The sequence below is a fragment of the Sitophilus oryzae genome, unplaced genomic scaffold, assembly GCF_002938485.1.
Source record: "Sitophilus oryzae breed Bouriz unplaced genomic scaffold, Soryzae_2.0 scaffold_179_pilon_pilon, whole genome shotgun sequence".
NCBI lineage: Eukaryota > Metazoa > Arthropoda > Insecta > Coleoptera > Curculionidae > Sitophilus > Sitophilus oryzae.
In genome coordinates, this window is record NW_022146501.1 from 5,298,737 (window position 1) to 5,320,611 (window position 21,875).

Below are 21,875 nucleotides of genomic sequence, written 5' to 3' on the forward strand. Positions count from 1 at the left end.
CCGTTCAATTTTGTTTTATCTCGATCTACTTCTACGACGCACAGTGATGCCAAATACGCGAAAAGTGGCAAAAAAATACTTTCTCAACTTACTACTACGTTTTTTAAAATAATTTCTGTTAAATGTGGTTTTCTAAGTATATAAGTGATGTTTTGAATTCAGAAAATTGAATTATATGTATACAGAGTGTACTTAAATTGACTGTAAAAAAAGTGGGTTGTAAAAAATTTAATCATATTATTTTGTCTTTAATAGCATATTAATTTAATACTATATTCTGTGTAAAGTTTAAAAAATCAAAACAAGTTTGTGTAAACACGTAAATAAATATACAGGGTTTTATTTTCAACCCCTTACAATAGAATTAGCATTTCGTTTTTTAATATAATTAATCCTTTTTTCGGAACTAGTTACCAATAAGTATTACTTAAATTCAACTTAAAAAAGATATTTACATTCATTTCCATGAGAAAAAAAAAGAAACTAAACACATCTCAACATCTGTATGTTTTATGTAGTTAGCTATTAATGAAATTAATACCAAAACATCTAAAAGACTGAGCGCTCTTTTCGCATTATATGTTAGCAGTTGTTCATTTACAACCATTTAATTTTAGTTATATTTTTAAATGTTCTATAATTTAGAAATGACTGTAATTATCTGTGGTACAAATATTATACTTAGATTATGATTACGAGTAGAACTTAGTTACAAGAATTTAATACGCAAGAAAAAGAAACTAAAAATTGTCCTAAAGCTTTTAGATAAGATGGGTAATATATTTAAGATGGATTTAGCAAATTCATAAAAAAATAGAATACTTTAATCTATAATAAGTTTTGGAGCCTCAGGATGCTATTCTATTTTACATAACAGGAGAAGTCTTGGTGATCTCTTACTAGGTATATTCGAGAAAATTAGTAGGTGCATGACATTTTTGATAAAAGTTGTTGACTGAATGTTGATGCATTATAGACACATTGACACATCTTTGTATATACCGTATGATCGAAAAAAAACGGCGTCCAGTTGGCTGGGAAATGACGTTCGCTGACATTTTCCATATAATTTTACATATAAAATGACAGCGATCTTCATTTCATAGCCATCGCTGACGCCGTTTTTATTCGATCATACTGTAGTTTATATTAACAATAATTATTCAAAATTAATGCGATTTCTAATAATATTAAATTTAATGTCATATAAGCACAAAACGAATAAAAACTTAGGATTAACTGGGAAAAGCTAGTTAAAATTACACATAAAAAATTATTTTTAAATTTGAATACCTTGTATATCGAAAATTAAATTGAATAAGAGAAAATTTTTTTTTTCAGTTTCCTTTCTGAAACTAATTAAAAATAACCAACAATAATATTTTACAGCACCTAAGAAACATCCAGTAATATACCAACTGTCATACGTAATTTATTTTGGGAAACTATCATGGTTTTCGGGAGAGTTAGGCAACCTAAAGGTTATTTGTGAGTTAATGTTGGTCATGAAACTTCGTAGTTATGAAGAAAAAAGGGTAATAATTATAACCTACATCATATTTTTTTGGAGCAATTTGGAGCATTTTGTATTAGCTTACCTAAAATGTGATTTTTCCAACTGCACCCAGCACGGTTTCTTATAAATCCAGTCAATAATAAGAAATGATTAGACGATTTTTTAAATAGTTTAACACCGTGTTGCCCTGCAGTTTTGCGATTTTAAGTTTTGGAAATATATTTTTTTTACTATATTGTCATTAATAATAGACAATGATTAAAACTAAATATTCTTGGGTAACCTTAGAGGAATAGCCAAGAGGGGATGAATGCACAATGAATTAAAATCGTATGTAAGTAATTGTATCTTTCATTCCCTCATTTGGGGATAGTTACTTAAAATAAACTCACATCATCCCCCAATCAGCGTTTACTAAATCGCAAATATTTGTTTTTTATAATGACGGTATATAAGCTACATGTATTTCTTTTGAACCCGGATATCCAATAACACAAAGAAGGTGATCTGTATACATAACTAAAAGTGAGAAGTACAAAACACCCGTCACCTGCAGGTACTATACTTTAAACCTGTTGTACCTGCCAGATGGCTAACGTTGATTTTTAAAAGGAATATACAATAATTCTTTACGGATGAAAGGTTCACTTTAGGTGGGTTTTGTAAAATAAAAATACGGGTACAATATTGCGTAGGAAAGTTAAATACAAAATACTACTTCGAACGTATAAAAAAACAAAGGAATAAAATTTCCATCCTCGGCAGTTGATTAATGATTTTACATTACAAAAATATCATCAGTAAATGCACGATTTAAGGAATGAAAAGTTAAAGGTGTTACATCTGGTAATTAATTATTGTAAAGTGGATTGTGACTCACGTAATTCTGAAATGTTTATAAGGAGTTTTATCCACTCATTTGAAGCGTTAAAAGTGAAATTTTATCTCTGTTCTATAACATTTTCTTTGCCTAAATTGTGACCCTGAAACCGTTAAAAATTCGGGAAAGTAACCTAATGTTTGTGCTTCCTAATTTTGCCTGTTAAAGATGGAGGTGAGATAGTTTGTAAGCAGGGTTAAAAATTTTGTATTTAATTTATGAAGTACTACATCATAATAACACTTTTGTTTTAGTCTTTTCCTTGATAATTGATATGTACAGTACGTCTGTCCGTTCTGTAGCTACGGGGTATCCGTGAGAGGGGAAACGATATTCTCTCGATGTTTTTCGTAAAAAATTAGACGACGCGTCCCATCATTAAAAATTCAACAAATTTGCAAGTAGCCAATAAAATGAGTGGGCGGAGCGATTTGCGGTGACGTACTCGTCAAGTCGACGTATAAAATATATTGCTGTTTATTTAAATGTGTTTTGTCCGCATTCCTTTTATAGACACAGAGCCAGCAGACGTACTGTAATATCTACTTTCTTTTTTGTTTGAAATATTTATAATGAATCACGAGTTTTTGGTAGTGTTTAGTGGTCGGACAGCAACAACTCAAGACAAACGCAGACCAAAAGAAATAAACGTTGTCCGACCAGCGGTCAACGTTAAATTTAATATATTGAGAGGTCGGACGGTAGCCCCTTTTGTAGCCCCGTCGTATTGCAAAGTTCAGACTGATTTTTGTGAGATTTTGGTAAATTTTCAAGCATGAAGCTCAAAGTAAATGAGAGTTTTTATCAATACAATAAAGATGCATTAGAAAAAACAGTCTAAACTGTCCGAGAAGAGGGAAAATCGCGTAAAACATGCCGTACAGGGTTCCCAGTCAATAAGTAGTAACAAATAAGCGACGGACGTTTGCAAACGAATGGAACCAGAACTTGTTTTAACCAGAGAAATTAAAAAAAAAAAGTTGTTACCTGGATTGAAAAATTAGTAGACCTCTCAAAACTTTTAATTATTTTCAGCTTAGAAAAAGTTCTTTCTGGTTCAGCGGATGTTATCGGGAGAAGGGAGAACCAGAAACAACTGGAATACAGTGCAAATCTCAGGTATACTGCTAATCAGTAATTGGGTTTTTTCAAAAATAAAATCAGACAACTCTGTGATACTGTGAAAATTTTTGATTTTTTCATAAAGTAAATTTTTTGCTTGAATTAGCTCCGATGCTAGATTTTGTATTAGGTCGTTAAGATATTTGTCTACTAATACTTTGGCATTAGCTAAGATATCAGATTCCTGTGATTTTAACAATGTTTGTGGGTTTAAAATTTCAAATTTTGAATAAATATTTTGAAATGTTGATTCTAAACTGAGTTATTATTATATCCAAACAAGCATAAAAAATTGTGACTTTTAAACGACTTTTAGGATTTTCAATGGGCTCATCTACGAACTCTTTTGTTTTTTAACTGAGGTTCAATATTCCAAGATTTTGCAATTGAAATTGATAGCTCATACACACTTTCAAAATTGTCCCTAAAATTTTCTATTTTATCAAGAACTCCTGATATTAGATCTGTGGCCAGTCCCATGTCAATATCATTTTTGTAAGCATTTTGAAAGCAAGTTAGTATTTTCCAATATTGTACCTTGGAAATTTAGGAAGAAAAATAAATTGAAATTTTCTATTTTATCTTGTAAACATCTTGGCCCCATCTCTATCAGTACGTTTTTTCTGTAGTATTAGCGTTAAATTGATAGACACTTGACGACGACAACAGTTTTACTATTTTTTATTTCGCAGTTTAGGCTTTGCTAACGGGATAGACTTTCACTGAAAAGTATAGCAAAGACTCAGAACCGTGTCAAAAAATCTTTATCTCGCTAATTTTGTTCACAGAGTCATTTTAAAATAAGTGTGCTTATGGAAAAAAGTCTACCGATATGATACTTTTTAATCAAAACGCCGTGAAAACATGATAATCAAAGTGGTTGGAACTAAACCAAATTCCCAAATTAACCCGTACAATAATTATTATTATTATACCCTGTAGAGAATAATGTAGTGTAAAATAATTGTTTTATATCAGCCTAATTATTGCTGAAAAAAAAAAGGATTGTGTACCTAAATGTAATTTCAGTTTTCGGTTTGTTTGAGAATTGTTTTTGAAGGATGAGGTGCGGGGGCTCCCAATTTACCCGGGCCCCCCCGCCACGCGCCTGTTAACATTTCAAAATCAAAACTTCATAATTCGGGAATTGTTGAATTTAGGTACATTTTGAATTTAGGTAAATTATGTTGTATTACGATTATAATGTACCTAAATTCATACATCTATAAATGCTAACTTGAGAACTAATGTCAAATATTATTAAGTATCACAGTATCACAGAGTGACATCGTTAAATGAAACAGAACACATCGAAATTAATGAAATCGAATTGTTTAAGTGATATTTTTAAACGTCAATAACTCGGAAACGGTTGGTTTGAGGTACATTGGATGTATTTCGATTTTTGCTTAGAATCGAGGGAAGAACCGAAATATGCAATAATATACAGGGGTTCCATTTAAAAAAAATATACTTCGATGTGCCACGACTTTATGACCGACCCTGTATACTTAAATTTATTACCCGCTAATATATTTTTAAAAACACTATAACTTTTATATTTGACTTTTTGCGATAGCTCTTATATTTTAGCTAATAATCGACTGTTCCCATACATATATGTAGACCCTGTATATACCTTGTTTCGTACAATTTTCGTATCTTGTTTTCGTACAATCAAGGTTTGACGATTTACATTATTTGTCTGAGTCTATTAATTTACTGTAATTGCAACTGTTTTCGAATATTTTTAATTTTTCAGCGATTTTTCAGCTACTGCCAGTAGAATAAATCGCTGACAAATAGGTTGTAAGGTATAATATATTTATTCCGCGGATTAATACCTTTCTAGCGTCTTAGAATAAATTCAGTCTTTAATGGAGTGAAACAAACATTTTAGCCACTACAAAAACGGAAAACGGGCACCGTTTTCAGCATCAATCGGTAATAACGGTAATAAATAGGAAATATCTAGGGAATTTCATGAGTCATTAAGACATTATGGATTTGAGCACGGTTAGTTAATTGTGTTCGGTGATCTGTAACATTTTCGTTGCACTAGTTCATTTCTCTGAAACGCATACCATGCGGCAATCTGTTAATAAAAGTAAAATCTCCTGACATTTTGTTTTAAATATTTTTTTTGGAAAGCGTTTCGAAATTGACAGTTTTTGATATTTATTTGAGATTCGAAATGACATTCCTGTAGACACTAGTATCTAAAGTGAAGCACTAGTGCCTAAAAGTAAAAAATGAACCGTTAGAAACAATGAAAATATTTATTTATTAGAAATCTTAAAGCTACAATTATTTAAATTATTAAAGTGAATACAAGAGGCATCCAACTTTTCGTCTCTAAGAGAAATTCAAGTTGTAGGAATCGAAATAAGTAAATTTCTTGTACTGGCAATGCTGGTAGCTTCTGCTTCTACGTGAACTGCTTTTAATTTCCTATTTGGCGTATCTTTCTGTCCCATGATTCTTTTTGTTATTTCGGTTTTCTGTTCAATTGAATTTTCAATGTAACCTTACGCAACCGAGCTTGATCGCCAACCTCCATGTCGCTTTAAAACTGTTATGTCCGCTCCTGAATCTGCCAGTATTGCTGTAGATCTGCGCCGGAAACAATGACATCATTCAATGGCGTCGGACAGTCCAAGAAACTCCGCTATCTTTTTTGGCATACCCCCAATTGTATTGATTCCAACTGGCAGGGTACAGTCGCTGATGTGTCAATTGAGTGGTGGAAGTTTTGCGTACTTACGAAATACATGTAAGAAATTGATACCATCTATTGGTCCCTCGGTAACTGTAAAGACTCTTGGAAAATGAGTTTTTGTATTCGGAATCTTCACACTAATAAATGACTGACAATCTTTAATGGAATCTACGGTCAAAAACGTGATTTCTTCCCTCCTACATGCTCCAAATATTCCAACGATTAAGACAGCTTTAGCTAACAAGAATTCTTTGTCATCGGCTTCTTTCATAAAGTGTTCTATTTCCCGTTTTGCAAATACTTTTGCCTGATATCCGGAAGCTTTTCTTTTTAAAAATGCAATAAGGTTTATGAATTTGCTAATATATATGTTTCTGTTCAGGTAAATCATTGTGAGGAGTATCGAATATTTCTATCACTCATCACATATCACTCATAAAAATAGAGTTGACGGTTTTAAGGTAGTGGATAACTTCAGGAAATAGGCTAGTAATACCTTTTCTGTGAAATTCTCAATATGTTTTTCTTTGACCCAGGTTTCAAAGTTGTTGTAGGTGGTCTCGTATAAGTTTTTCGACTTATCTTGCACTAACGTGGATAGTGCAGTTTCAGCAGCTTGTTGAATATCCAAAGACTCGTCATTATCACTCATTTTTACACAAAACTTTGTGTAAACTTTATGTGGCCTGATTGTGGTCCAATGACTGTGATTATTAATTCTCTCCTTGATTTCCAAGTTTCCGTTGGTAACTATGATTGCCATGCACGCTGGCTCGCAGCACATATACGTTGATTCGTCGATTTCTTCATAAGTGAATCCTTCATGTTCCAACTTATCCATAATTTTCTTTTGTCCGTGTACTTTAACTTGCGAGCTGAACAAACTTCCGGATGTAAACGAAATTTATGGATAATCTAATTTTCCTCTTCATACCTGTGATCATCGTTTCTAGTAGGAGGAGCCAATTATTTTTTGGGCCAATGATATTAGAGTGATATCAGATTAGGGGTGGGTCATTTTTATGACTGTCAGGTTAACTCCTATTCAAATACAAAATTACCATTATGCAACAGTTTTTGAATAGGTTATAAAAGGCGCCAATAAAAATAATAAGAGCCAATTAATATTAGACCATCCCATATTTTTTCTGGGCTGACAGATCTCGATAAAAGAAACATAATTTTTCTTTACCGTTTTTCAAAAAAACCCAAAATAATCGAGTTATTTTACTTTGAAAATAAAAAAATATACTTTTTGCTAAAATTTCGAGAGCCACTGGATTTAAATTGGAAAATTTAAAAGAAAATGTTGCTATTTCGTTGAAAATTTCGAATATTGTGCTGAATGGTTTAACAAAGTTGAAATTTAACGTAATAAACATCTTTTCTCGATAGTTTGCTGTTTGATTCATCTCAAGATTTTCTTTTCAAATATGTATATATTTTAGAAATATATGTGTAAATAACATAAACTACTTTAATAAATTTATAACGATACTACTTGTAACTATTGGTAGAAAATATTTTATGTATAAATTACATTATTACATAAATTACTTTGACAAATTTCAATAAAAATTTATTTAATATAACTGAAGGATTTTCTTTTTGTTTGTCACTAAAGGTTTAACGATATAAATAGAATTTTAGTAAATTAAGTTTAAAGAAAAGAAAGTTTTAATCCAATTTTTATCTATTTTTTGCAAAAAACGCGGTTAAAATTTTAATTTTAGCTAATTAATTTATTAATTATTAATAATTATTTATATTTTAATATTGATTAAAATAATAAGTTTAAATTTATTATTATACTTTAGTGATTAGAATTTGACTATACAGAGCGAGTCTTAAATAAGTGTAAATATTTTCAGTGCTGTTAGGTCTCGATAAAAGAAACATATTTTCTCGTTACCGTTTTTCAAAAAAGTGCAAAATAACCGAGTTATACAAGATTGAAAATTTATAAACAATAGATTTATTGTTAAAACATTTTGAGAGCCACCATATTTTCTTTGTATTTGTATTTCTTTTAGTGCCGTAACCATGGTAATAGCAGAGAGTAAGAAATTATAGTGTGGGAAAATTTGTAGGAAGCAATCAGTTCTAAAAAGTATTCTGAAATATACAGGAAAATTTAAAAGAAAATATTGCTGTTTTGTTGACAATTTGGAACACCTTGTTGAATAATGAATGGTTTATCAAAGTATAGGAAATTAAAAACCATTTTATCATTAACGTACAACTTTTCTAGATAGTTTGCTTTTTCATTCATCCCAAGATTTTCTTTTCAAATATGTATATATTCTAGAAATATATAATTGTAAATATCATAATCTACGTTAATAAATTTATAACGATACTACTTGTAACTATTGGCAGAAAATATTTAATGTATAAATTACATTATTACCATAAATTATTCTGACAAATTTCAATAAAAATGCATTTAATATAACTGAAGGATTTTTTTTGTTTATCACTAAAGGATTAACGATATAAATAGAATTTTAGTAAATTAGGTTTAAAGAAATGAAAGTTTTAATTCTAAATTAACAATATTTTATTAAATCAAATATTTTTTTATGAACATGAAATGAAGAAAAAAAAACATAACAAAGTAATCATTTTTATTAAAAAAATAGTCTAATATCACAAGATACAACTACGAGTAATTATAAGAATCAGATACATTTATACAATAATTAAATAAAAAAATCTCTGTGTCTTCTAGAATTCAGTAGTTGTTCCAGCGGTTAACAGTTGATCCAGCCAGGACCTGCAAAAAAGTTCAAATTAATTAGTAACATTAGTTGGGTATTTAAAAAAAAGTTAAACTTAGTCTACAATATCTAGTTTAGAAGGCTGACAATATTGTATTATCCACAGAAAACTACGTCAAAATAGCAAGCAATTTAGAAAATGTTTAATTTTTTGATAGAGACTTATAAATCACGAACATCAAAACTTCAAAGGATGCAGATTAAATAAAGTTAAATTTGAAATTTTATTACTAATGTGTTTATTGTGACGCCGTTTGCAATGGATCATACAGTTCTTACTAATACGATTAATAAAAGAAGCGATTGTTATAATATATTACTGCAAAACTACTGAATCTTATGCAAAATAGTGTCTTGAATTTTGTATTTTATAACTATCGGTTCTTTCGTTAGAAAATAGTGTTACCATATATATAGAGACACTACTTACCAATCAGAATCCCAAAGGACTTGTTGTCTTTCTTGAAACAGCTCCTTTATCTCGGGAACATGGATGGCATTGTCTCCAAACTTCGATATATTGCGCAGAAAATTCCATCGTGTTAAGGCATCCCTCATGTTCCTCTCAGGATTGCATTTTATTTGTTCTTTTTCTACGTAGACACTAACTTGTGTCGTTAATTGGTCACTAACTTGTGTCGCTGATTGATCACTAATTCGTGTCGTTGATTGTTCACTAACTTGTAGTGTTGATTGGTCAAAAAATTGTGTCGTTGATTGATCACTAACTTGTGTCGTTGATTGTTCACTAACTTCTGTCGTTAATTGGTCACTAACTTGTGTCGCTGATTGACTACTAACTCGTGTCGTTGATTGTTCACTAACTTGTGTCGTTAATTGGTCACTAACTTGTGTCGCTGATTGATCACTAACCCGTGTCGTTGATTGTTCACTAACTTGTAGCATTGATTGGTCAAAAAATTGTGTCGTTGATTGATCACTAACTTGTGTCGTTGATTGTTCACTAACTTCTGTCGTTAATTGGTCACTAACTTGTATCGCTGATTGATCACTAACTTGTGTCATTGATTGGTGTATGTCTGCGATGTTCCCCGTACTAGCTTGATGTGGCCTGATTGTGGTCCCATGACTGTGATTGTTAATTCTCTCCTTAATTTCCAAGTTTCCGTTGGTAACTATGATTGCCATGCACGCTGGCTCGCAGCACATATACGTTGATTCGTCGATTTCTTCGTAAGTGAACCCTTCATGTTCCAACTTATCCATAATTTTATCTTGTGCGTGTACTTTAACTTGCGAGCTGAACAAACTTCCGGATGTAAATGAAATTTATCGACAATCCAATTTTCCTCTTCATACCTGTGGTTATCGTTTCTAGGAGGAGGAGCCAATTATTTTTTGGGCCAATGATATTAGAGTGATATCAGATTAAGGGTGGGTCATTTTTATGACTGTCAGGTTAACTCCTATTCAAATACAAAAATACCATTATGTAAATGTTTTTGAATAGGTTATAAAAAAGGCCAATAAAAATAGTAACAGCCAATTAATATTAGACGATCCCGTATTTTTTCTGGGCTGGAAGATCTGGATAAAAGAAACATATTTTTTCTTTACCGCTTTTCAAAAAAGCCCAAAATAACCGAGTTATTTTACTTGATGTTGCTTACTTCATGTTGCTATTTTGTCGAAAGTTTGGAACACCTTGTTGAATGGTTTAAGAATGTAGGAATTTAACATAATAAACATCTTTTCTCGATAGTTTGTTGTTTGATTCATCTGAAGATTTTCTTTTAAAATATGTATATATTTTATAAATATATGTGTAAATGGACATAAATTATTTTAATAAATTTATAACGATACTGCTTTGACTATTGGCAGAAAATATTTTGTGTATAAATTACATTATTACCATAAATTACTATTGATAAATTTTAATAAAAATGTTTTTAAATATAACTGAAGGATTTTTTTGTTTATCATTAAGGAATAACGATATAAATAGAATTTTAGTAAATTATGTTTAAAGAAAAGAAAGTTTTAATTCTAAATTAGCAATATTTTATTAAAACAAATATTTTGTTATGAACATATACAATGAAGTAAAAAAAACATAACAAAGTAAGCATTTCTATTAAAAAAATAGTCTAATATCACAAGATACATCTACGAGTAATTATAAAAATCAGATACATATATACAATTAAAAAATATCTGTGTCTTCTAGAATTCAGTAGTTGTTCCAGCGGTTGTTAACAGTTGATCCAGCCAGGACCTGCAAAAAAGTTCAGATTAATTAGTAACATAGTTGGGTATTTAAAAAAAAACTTAAACTTAGTTTACAATATATAATTTAGAAGGAATATTGTATGATCTACAGAAAACTACGTCAAAAAAGCAAGCAATTTAGAAAATGTTTAATTTTTTGATAGGGACTTATAAATCACGAACATCAAAACTTCAAAGGATGCAGATTAAATAAAGTTAAATTTGAAATTTTATTACTAATGTGCTTATTGTGACGCGGTTTGCAATCGATCATACAGTTCTTACTAATACGATTAATAAAAGAAGCGATTGTTATGATATATTACTGTAAAACTACTGAATCATATGGAAAATAGTGTCTTGAATTTTTTGTTCTATAACTATCGGTTCTTTCGTTGGAAAAAATAGTGTTATCAAATATATAGAGACACTACTTACCAATCAGAATCCCAAAGGACTTGTTGTCTTTCTTGAAACAGCTCCTTTATCTCGGGAACATGGATGGCATTGTCCCCAAACTTGGATATATTGCGCAGAAAATTCCACCGTGTTATGGCATCCTTCATGTTCCTCTCTGGATTGCATTTTATTTGTTCTTTTTCCACGTAGACACTAACTCGTGTCGTTGATTGTTCACTAACTTGTAGCGTTGATTGGTCAAAAAATTGTGTCGTTGATTGATCACTAACTTGTGTCATTGGTTGTTCACTAACTTGTGTCGTTAATTGGTCCCCTAACTTGTGAAAATTAAGCTGGTTGATCACTAACTCGGTGTCGTTGATTGTTCACTAACTTGTAGCGTTGATTGGTCAAAAATTGTGTGTCGTTGATTGATCACTAACTTGTGTCGTTGATTGTTCACTAACGTATGTTGTTTGATTGGTGTATGTCTGCAGTGTTCCCCGTTCTGGCTTGATGTGGCCACGATTGTGGTCCCATGACTGTGATTGTTAATTCTCTCCTTGATTTCCAAAGTTTCCGTTGGCGAACTATGATTGCCATGCACGCTGGCTCGCAGCACATATACGTTGATTCATCGATTTCTTCGTAAGTGAACCCTTCATGTTCCAACTTATCCATAATTTTCTCTTGTGCGTGTACTTTAACTTGTGAGCTGAACAAACTTCCGGATGTAAATGAAATTTACGGATAATCCAATTTTTCTCTCATACCTGTGGTCATCGTTTCTAGTAGGAGGAGCCAATTATTTTTTGGCCCAATGACATTAGAGTGATATCAGATTAGGGGTGGGGGGTGGGTCATTTTTATGACTGTCAGGTTAACTCCTATTCAAATACAACAATACCATTATGGAAATGTTTTTTGAATGGTTTATAAAAGGTGGACCAATAAAAATAAAGCAGCCAATTAATATGAGACTATCCCATATTTTTTCTGGGCTGGTAGATCTCAATAAAAGAAACATATTTTTTCTTTACTGTTTTTCAAAAAAGCCCAAAATAACCGAATTATTTTACTTTGAAAATAAAAATAAATATATTTTTTGCTTAAATTTTGAGAGCCACTGGATTTTTTCTGTATTTGCTTCTCGTTTAGTTCCGTAACCATGGTAATATCAAAGAGTAAGAAATTATACTGTGGGAAAATTTGCGGTGAACAAGCACTTCTAAAAAGTTTTCTAAAATATAAAGGAAAATTTAAAAGAAAATGTTGCTATTTTGTTGAACATTTCGAATATCGTGTTGAATGGTTTAACAAAGTAGAAATTTAACATAATAAACATCTTTTCTCGATAGTTTGCTGTTTGATTCATCTCAAGATTTTCTTTTCAAATATGTATATATTTTAGAAATATATGTGTAAATAACATAAACTACGTTAATAAATTTATAACGATACTACTTGTAACTATTGGCAGAAAATATTTTTTTTTAAAAATCACTATTGACAAATTTCAATAAAAATTTATTTAATATAACTGAAGGATTTTTTTTTGTTTATCACTAAACGATTAACGATATAAATAGAATTTAAGTAAATTAAGTTTAAAGAAAAGAAATTTTTAATCCTAAATTAGCAATATTTTATTAAAACAAATATTTTGTTATGAACATATACAATGAAGTAAAAAAACATAACAAAGTAAGCATTTCTATTAAAAAAATAGTCTAATATCACAAGATACAACTCGGAGTAATTATAAAAATAAGATACATATATACAATTAAAAAATATCTGTGTCTTCTAGAATTCAGTAGTTGTTCCAGCGGTTGTTAAGAGTTGATCCAGCCAGGACCTGCAAAAAGTTCAAATTAATTAGTAACATAGTTGGATATAAAAAAAAAGTTAAACTTAGTCTACAATATATAGTTTAGAAGGCTGACAATATTGTATGATCCACAGAAAACTACGTCAAAAAAGCAAGCAATTTAGAAAATGTTTAATTTTTTGATAGGGACTTATAAATCACGAACATCAAAACTTCAAAGGATGCAGATTAAATAAAGTTAAATTTGAAATTTTGTTACTAATGTGCTTATTGTGACGCCGTTTGCAATCGATCATACAGTTCTTACTAATACGATTAATAAAGAGAGAGCGATTGTTATAATATATTACTGTAAAACTACTGAATCTTATGAAAATAGTGTATTGAATTTTTTTATTTTATAACTATCGGTTCTTTCGTTAGAAAAATAGTGTTACCAAATATATAGAGACACTACTTACCAATCAGAATCCCAAAGGACTTGTTGTCTTTCTTGAAACAGCTCCTTTATCTCAGGAACATGGATGGCATTGTCCCAAACTTCGATATATTGCGCAGAAAAATTCCACCGTGTTATGGTATCCTTCATGTTCCTCTCTGGATTGCATTTTATTTGTTCTTTTTCCACGTAGACACTAACTCGTGTCGTTGATTGTTCACTAACTTGTAGCGTTGATTGGTCAAAAAATTGTGTCGTTGATTGATCACTAACTTGTGTCGTTGGTTGTTCACTAACTTGTGTCGTTAATTGGTCCCTAACTTGTGTCGCTGATTGATCACTAACTCGTGTTGTTGATTGTTCACTAACTTGTAGCGTTGATTGGTCAAAAAATTGTGTCGTTGATTGATCACTAACTTGTGTCGTTGATTGTTCACTAACTTGTGTCATTGATTGGTGTATGTCTGCGATGTTCCCCGTACTAGCTTGATGTGGCCTGATTGTGGTCCCATGACAGTGATTATTAATTATCTCCTTGATTTCCAAATTTTCGTGGGTAACTATGATTGCCATGCACGCTGGCACGCAGCACATATACGTTGATTCGTCGATTTTTTCGTAAGTGAACCCTTCATGTTTCAACTTATCCATAATTTTCTCTTGTGCGTGTACTTTAACTTGCGAGCTGAACAAACTTCCGGATGTAAATGAAATTTATGGATAATCCAATTTTCCTCTTCATACCTGTGGTTATCGTTTTTAGGAGGAGGAGCCAATTATTTTTTGGGCCAATGACATTAGAGTGATATCAGATTAAGGGTGGGTCATTTTTATGACTGTCAAATACAAAATACCATTATGGAAATGTTTTTGACTAGGTTATAAAAGGGGCCAACAAAAATAGTAACAGCCAATTAATATTAGACGATCCCATATTTTTTCTGGGCTGGTAGATCTCGATAAAAGAAACATATTTTTTCTTTGCCGTTTTTCAAAAAAGCCCAAAATAATCGAGTTATTTTACTTTGAAAATAAAAAAAATATACTTTTTGCTAAAATTTTGAGAGCCACTGGATTTTTTCTGTATTTGCTTCTCGTTTAGTTCCTCAACCATGGTAATATCAGAGAATAAGAAATTATATTGTAGGAAAATTTGCGGTGAACAAGCAGTTCTAAAAAGTTTTCTAAAATATACAGGAAAATTTTAAAAAAAATGTTGCTATTTTGTTGAACATTTCGAATATCGTGTTGAATGGTTTAACAAAGTAGAAATTTAACATAATAAACATCTTTTCTCGATAGTTTGCTGTTTGATTCATCTCAAGATTTTCTTTTCAAATATGTATATATTTTAGAAATATATGTGTAAATAACATAAACTACTTTAATAAATTTATAACGATACTACTAGTCACTATTGGCAGAAAATTTTTTATGTATAAATTACATTATTACCATAAATTACTATTGATAAATTTTAATAAAAATGTTTTTAAATGTAACTGAAGGATTTTTTTGTTTATCATTAAAGGAATCACGATATAAATAGAATTTTAGTAAATTAGGTTTAAAGAAAAGAAAGTTTTAATCCTAAATTAGCAATATTTTATTAAAACAAATATTTTGTTATGAACATATACAATGAAGTAAAAAAACATAAGAAAGTAATCATTTTTATTAAAAAAATTGTCTAATATCACAAGATACAACTACGAGTAATTATAAAAATGAGATACATATATACAATTAAATAAAAAACATATCTGTGTCTTCTAGAATTCAGTAGTTGTTCCAGCGGTTGTTAACAGTTGATCCAGCCAGGACCTGCAAAAAAAGTTCAGATTAATTAGTAACATAGTTGGGCATTTAAAAAAAAGTTAAACTTAGTCTACAATATATAATTTAGAAGGAATATTGTATGATCTACAGAAAACTACGTCAAAAAAGCAAGCAATTTAGAAAATGTTTAATTTTTTGATAGGGACTTATAAATCACGAACATCAAAACTTCAAAGGATGCAGATTAAATAAAGTTAAATTTGAAATTTTGTTACTAATGTGCTTATTGTGACGCCGTTTGTAATCGATCATACAGTTCTTACTAATACGATTAATAAAAGAAGCGATTGTTATAATATATTAATGTAAAACTACTGAATCTTATGCAAAATAGTGTCTTGAATTTTTTATTTTATAACTATCGGTTCTTTCGTTAGAAAATAGTGTTACCAAATATATAGAGGCACTACTTACCAATCAGAATCCCAAAGGACTTGTTGTCTTTCTTGAAACAGCTCCTTTATCTCGGGAACATGGATGGCATTGTCCCCAAACTTCAATATATTGCGCAGAAAATTCCACCGTGTTATGGTATCCCTCAAGTTCCTCTTAGGATTGCATTTTAGTTGTTCTTTTTCCACGTAGACACTAACTTGTGTCGTTGATTGGTTACTAACTTGTAGCGTTGATTGTTCACTAACTTGTGTCATTAATTGGTCACTAACTTGTGTCGCTGATTGATCACTAACTCGTGTCGTTGATTGTTCACTAACTTGTGTCCTTAATTGGTCACTAACTTGTGTCGTTGATTGGTGTATGTCTGCGATGTTCCCCGTACTAGCTTGATGTGGCCTGATTGTGGTTCCATGACAGTGATTATTAATTATCTCCTTGATTTCCAAATTTTCGTGGGTAACTATGATTGCCATGCACGCTGGCACGCAGCACATATACGTTGATTCGTCGATTTTTTCGTAAGTGAACCCTTCATGTTTCAACTTATCCATAATTTTCTCTTGTGCGTGAACTTTTAACTTGCGAGCTGAACAAACTTCCGGATGTAAATGAAATTTATGGATAATCCAATATTCCTCTTCATACCTGTGGTTATCGTTTCTAGTAGGAGGAGCCAACTAATTTTTGGGCCAATGACATTAGAGTGATATCAGATTAGGGGTGGGTCATATTTATGACTGCTAGGTTAATTTTTATTCAAATAGAAAATTACCATTCTGGATACATTTTTGAATGGGTTTTAACAGGCGCCAATAGGAGAAATTCTTGCCAATGAATATGAGACGATTCCATATTATCATTGTGTATCTTAATAGGAGACATATTGTATCTTAGTAATAACATACTATCGAAAAAACGGCGTCAGCGATAGCAATGAAGTGAAGATCGCTGACATTTTGTATGGAAAATTATACGGGGAATGTCATTGATCGTCACCGATCGACGATCGACGCCGTTTTTTTTGTACGGTATAACATTACTGTGTTAATTTTAAAATAGCTGGTGTAAAATTCGTATTAGAATATTCAAAGTGAGTTAAAGATTATTTGTTGATCTTAAACTATTAATTTCTAAAGCATGAAATTCATTTTTTATATTCTTGTAAGAATTTATAGTAAATTTTAAAACAATGAAAAAATAAAAGCAAGCTTAGTAGCGTGATTAATTTATTCAGTTGAGACTCGATAATCCGAAGAGTTTGAAACACCCTGTGGAGTACGTTAACAAAGCAATGAATTTGAAAATAATTTTATTATCTAGGTATATCTTTTCTCGATAGTTTGTTTTTTGATTCATCTCAATAGCCGTATTTTTTTTGGAGATCTTCGCTTTTGAAGGAGTCACTAACATTTTTTCGCATTTTTTACATTAATAACATGCTTTTGCTTAGGTTAGGTTAGCTATTGAGACGAATCAAAAAACAAACTATCGAGAGAAGGCGTACCTAGATGATAGAATTATTTTAAAATTGCTTGCATCAACATATTCCACAGGATGTTTCAAACTTTCACCAAAATATCAACATTTTGTTTTCCTTCGTATAATTGACAGATCAATGCTTATAAAATACACTTTAAAATACCTCAAAATTTTAAGGGGCTCGTTTTTCGTGGCGGTGAGTGTATTTTAATTATTTGACGGCCGGATAATATTGACTGGATTTAGTGTAGCCCACAGTGTGTAGTAGAATAACCGATGCCGCCAAGTAGTGTTTCTTGCTTTGTCGCCCAGAATTTTTTTAGGAATTAATACTTTAAGAGCAACAAATAACTTTTAACTTTAATTGTATATTCTAATACGAATTTTACACCAGGTATTTTAAAATTATAGCGTAAACACAGTAATATTATAGCGTATAATCGAAAAAAAAATGACGTCCAGGTGGCTTGGAAATGACCCGGTCGATGACATTCCCCATATAACTTCCCATATAAAATGACAGCGATCTACATCTCATAGCCATCACTGACGCTGTTTTTTTTTCGATCGTATGATATTAATAATAAAATAATAATAAAAGATACAATATGTTCTCCTATTAAGATATACCGGATTGTCTTTACAAGAGGAAAAACTTTTTTATTATTCACATTTTGAGAAAAATGCATTCTTCATAAAAATTGTTGCTTGTTCTAAAATGGTTAAAAAAAAATCTTAGCGATGGGAACTATCGAATGAATTAAACTATCGAATGGTTACTGAATGAATGATTTCAACTATCGAATGGTTTTATTCGAATAAAATCATTCATTCATTTGTATACTAAAGCATATGTGACAACCTCGCCGTGCGACTAAATGGTTATCGTTGAGCCACGACTATCGAATGTTTTTGATAAATGAAATTTAGTATTCGTTTGATTTTTGTGTGCGTCAGTGCATTATTAGTTCTTCCAAATTTTTATAACTTCGCCTTATAAATACTGTGCTATTTTTGCGTTTGTTAAAATATTTAAAATACTAAAATAGTAGTTTTTTTTTAATTGACGATTGTGTGCGTGTCCAGGTGGTCAAAATTTTTCCGAAAGTTTGTGTGATTTTCCGTAGCCCGATCTTTCAGTTATTTAATTTTATATGGTATATGGTCTATTTTTTAATGGGAAATTTTGAGAAGTAGCAATTTTTAAGAGAGATGAGATGAACTTACAATTAATTTTAAAAATACATATTTGTATTTTAGATGTTTTAATAATATGAATTAGTTGAACTTAATAATTATATTAATTAATGTGGTTAAGTAAATGGTTATCGAACTCAAACTATGGGGTGAGAAAATTAAATTGAAAGTTTTACACGTGCCAATTTAAAAAAAAGTTAACGATGTTTGTATTTTGTTTATGCTAATTCTCTTACATGTAGTTTTTTGCGAAGAAATATTTCATTTATTTTTTAATGTAAATGCCAGTAAAAGTAAATATTATTTTTAAATAGTAATATAAAGTACCGAATATAAATAATTTTGATTTCTAATTTTTTATTTATATTTTCCTTCCACTACACTGCACGCTTAGAAAATTAATAAATGTTTTGTATTTCATGATTTTAAAATTTGTTGTTAATATAACAAATTAGTTCTGTAATTATTATTATTTAATAAACCAACGTTGCCACAAAAAATTTAGAGACTATATTATTTTTAAATAGGATCTAATATAAATAATTTTGACATCTAATTTGTTGTTTATATTTTGCTACTACTTAAAAAAAATGTTTATATTAAATGATTTCAAATTTTGTTGTTAATAGGTATAACAAATTATTACTCTTATTAATATTTATTAAACCAGTCTTTGCTTAAACACATTAAAATTAATTTTCCTACATCCCAAATAACAAGTATTATTGCGGTGTAACAACAGAATATTAATAAAAAAATACAAAATATATAGACATACTATCCCTAACTAACTAAAGCCAAACAATAATATTCTTTGCTAATATCAATTAATACCGATACTAATACCAATATATGGCAACAGCGCCCTTCATAATGTATTTTCTGTATAAATACTAGCACCTCAATAAAAAAATAATGTGTCCTTATCTTTATCTGACTCCACAAAAAATCAAAGATCCCGGCTTCTTTCATAGCATTGCCTGTGGCATTGCCACCGACAGGGTTTCTCGGAAAGAAACCTACGTCGCCGGGCGACAACTAAAATCCAGTTAATATTTTATTATAATCGATCCTGACGAATAAATGAATTTTATAAACGAATGGTTTTTGCTGCCGAATTACTAGAATACAATATTTCAAGGCAGATGACGCATCTATTCGATAATTTTTATTCGAATAGTTTTCAACGAATGTTTTCTTACTAGCTATCGAATTATTCGAATGAATTGCAACTATCGAATGTTTCGATAGTATTCATTCGATAGTTCCCACTACTAGTTAATCTCCATACTTTTCCAAATATCCCATACCATTTCGGAGAAAATTAAAAAAAAACACGAAAATGTAGTTGAAGTTCTAAAAATTAAAAAGCGTTTCTATGTTAATTTCGATTTCATTCCTTGATAGATGGTTATAATCATAGATAAATGAAACAAGTTTAGATTGGAAAGTGGAAAGTGCCCATAAGGACAATGTAAACACTATTTGGCGCTATTCTTGCAACGATCGCTACCCAAAACTTTTGAAAATTTCGGAGCGGTTCGGCTTTTTCCGGAATTATATCGCCAAATATTGTTTATTCAAATTTATTATTATTTTCGTTAAATTTTATAAATAAAATACAGTGTGATGCATACAAGAAACTTTATTTTATATAAGGACGCATGTATTAAATACCTATGAAACATTGGAAACCGACGTTATGCCACGATCCACGATGGTTTTTGCAGTTCACAGTTCACAGCTCAGCTTTTTAAGTTTTTAATGCCACTTTTCACAATTATCACCGGTTGAAGTAAATAAAACTTGAATTAAACTCACAAGATAGCAATAATTACTTTGAAAATGGACGCTATAAACACTTTTCGGAATTTCTTTAATGAGAGCGGTGGAGAGCGGTTTAGATTTTGAAAGATTATTATGATTTTTGAAAATTCTGACTTTGACAAGAGAAAATTATTTCTGTTTTTGTTTGCCGTTGTTCTTAGCGACCGTTATGGCAGCGCCAGATCGCGTATAACGGTTGCGATCCAAAACATATACAACCAAAATAATTTCGCGACCTAAAATTTTTACGGGCTTTCCAATCTAAACTTGTTGCATTTATCTATGGTTATAATTAATTTTGATTGATGTCATATTTTTTGATGTTAAAGTACCTATCACATTCTCTGATAACTATTATCACCCTTTCCGTAGCACTGAATTAAATATTTTTTTTGTTTCTTTAACATTTTAAAACAGCAAAAAATATGACGTTAATTAAAATTCTGTCAATAATAATAATCTATCAAAGAATGAAAACGAAATTAAATTGCCATAGAAACGCGAAATGGTTTTTAGAACTTTTAATAAAAAACTTAACTACATTTTCATGTTTTTTTTACTTTTCTCTAAAACAGTATGGATATTTGAAAAAGTATAAACGGGATTAACCATTTTAGAACAAGAAAATTTTTTATGAAGAATGCATTTTTCTCAAAATGTCAATATAAAAACAGTTTTTCCTGTTGTAAAGACAATCCGAGGACATACTGTACAACAAAAATATGGTTGTAAAAATATGGGATCGTTTCATATTCATCAGCAGCAATTATTTCTTCTACTGACGCCTTTTATAACCCATTCAAAAGTGTTTCCAGACAGTAAATTTGTATTTGAATAATAGTTTACCTGGCAGTCATAAAAATGACCCACCCTTAATCTGATATCAGTCTAATGTCATTGGCCCAAAAATTAGTGACTCCTCCTACTAGAAACGACAATCGCAGGTATGAAGAGGAAAATTGGATTATCCATAAATTTCATTTACATCCGGAAGTTTGTTCAGCTCACAAGTTAAAGTACACGCACAAGAGAAAATTATGGATAAGTTGGAACATGAAGGGTTCACTTACGAAGAAATCGACGAATTAACGTATATGTGCTGCCAGCCAGCGTGCATGGCAATCATAGTTACCAACGGAAACTTGGAAATTAAGGAGAGAATTAACAATCACAGTCATGGGACCACAATCCACATCAAGCTAGTACGGGGAACATCGCA

The 21,875-nt window shown here is 30.6% G+C and overlaps 1 protein-coding gene across 1 annotated transcript in view; it reads right to left on the reverse strand.

Moving 5' to 3' along the window:
- Nucleotides 1-21,875, reverse strand: part of LOC115882652 (cadherin-99C) — a 243,377-nt gene that overhangs the window by 69,087 nt on the left and 152,415 nt on the right. The gene's annotated exons all lie outside the window — the stretch shown is intronic.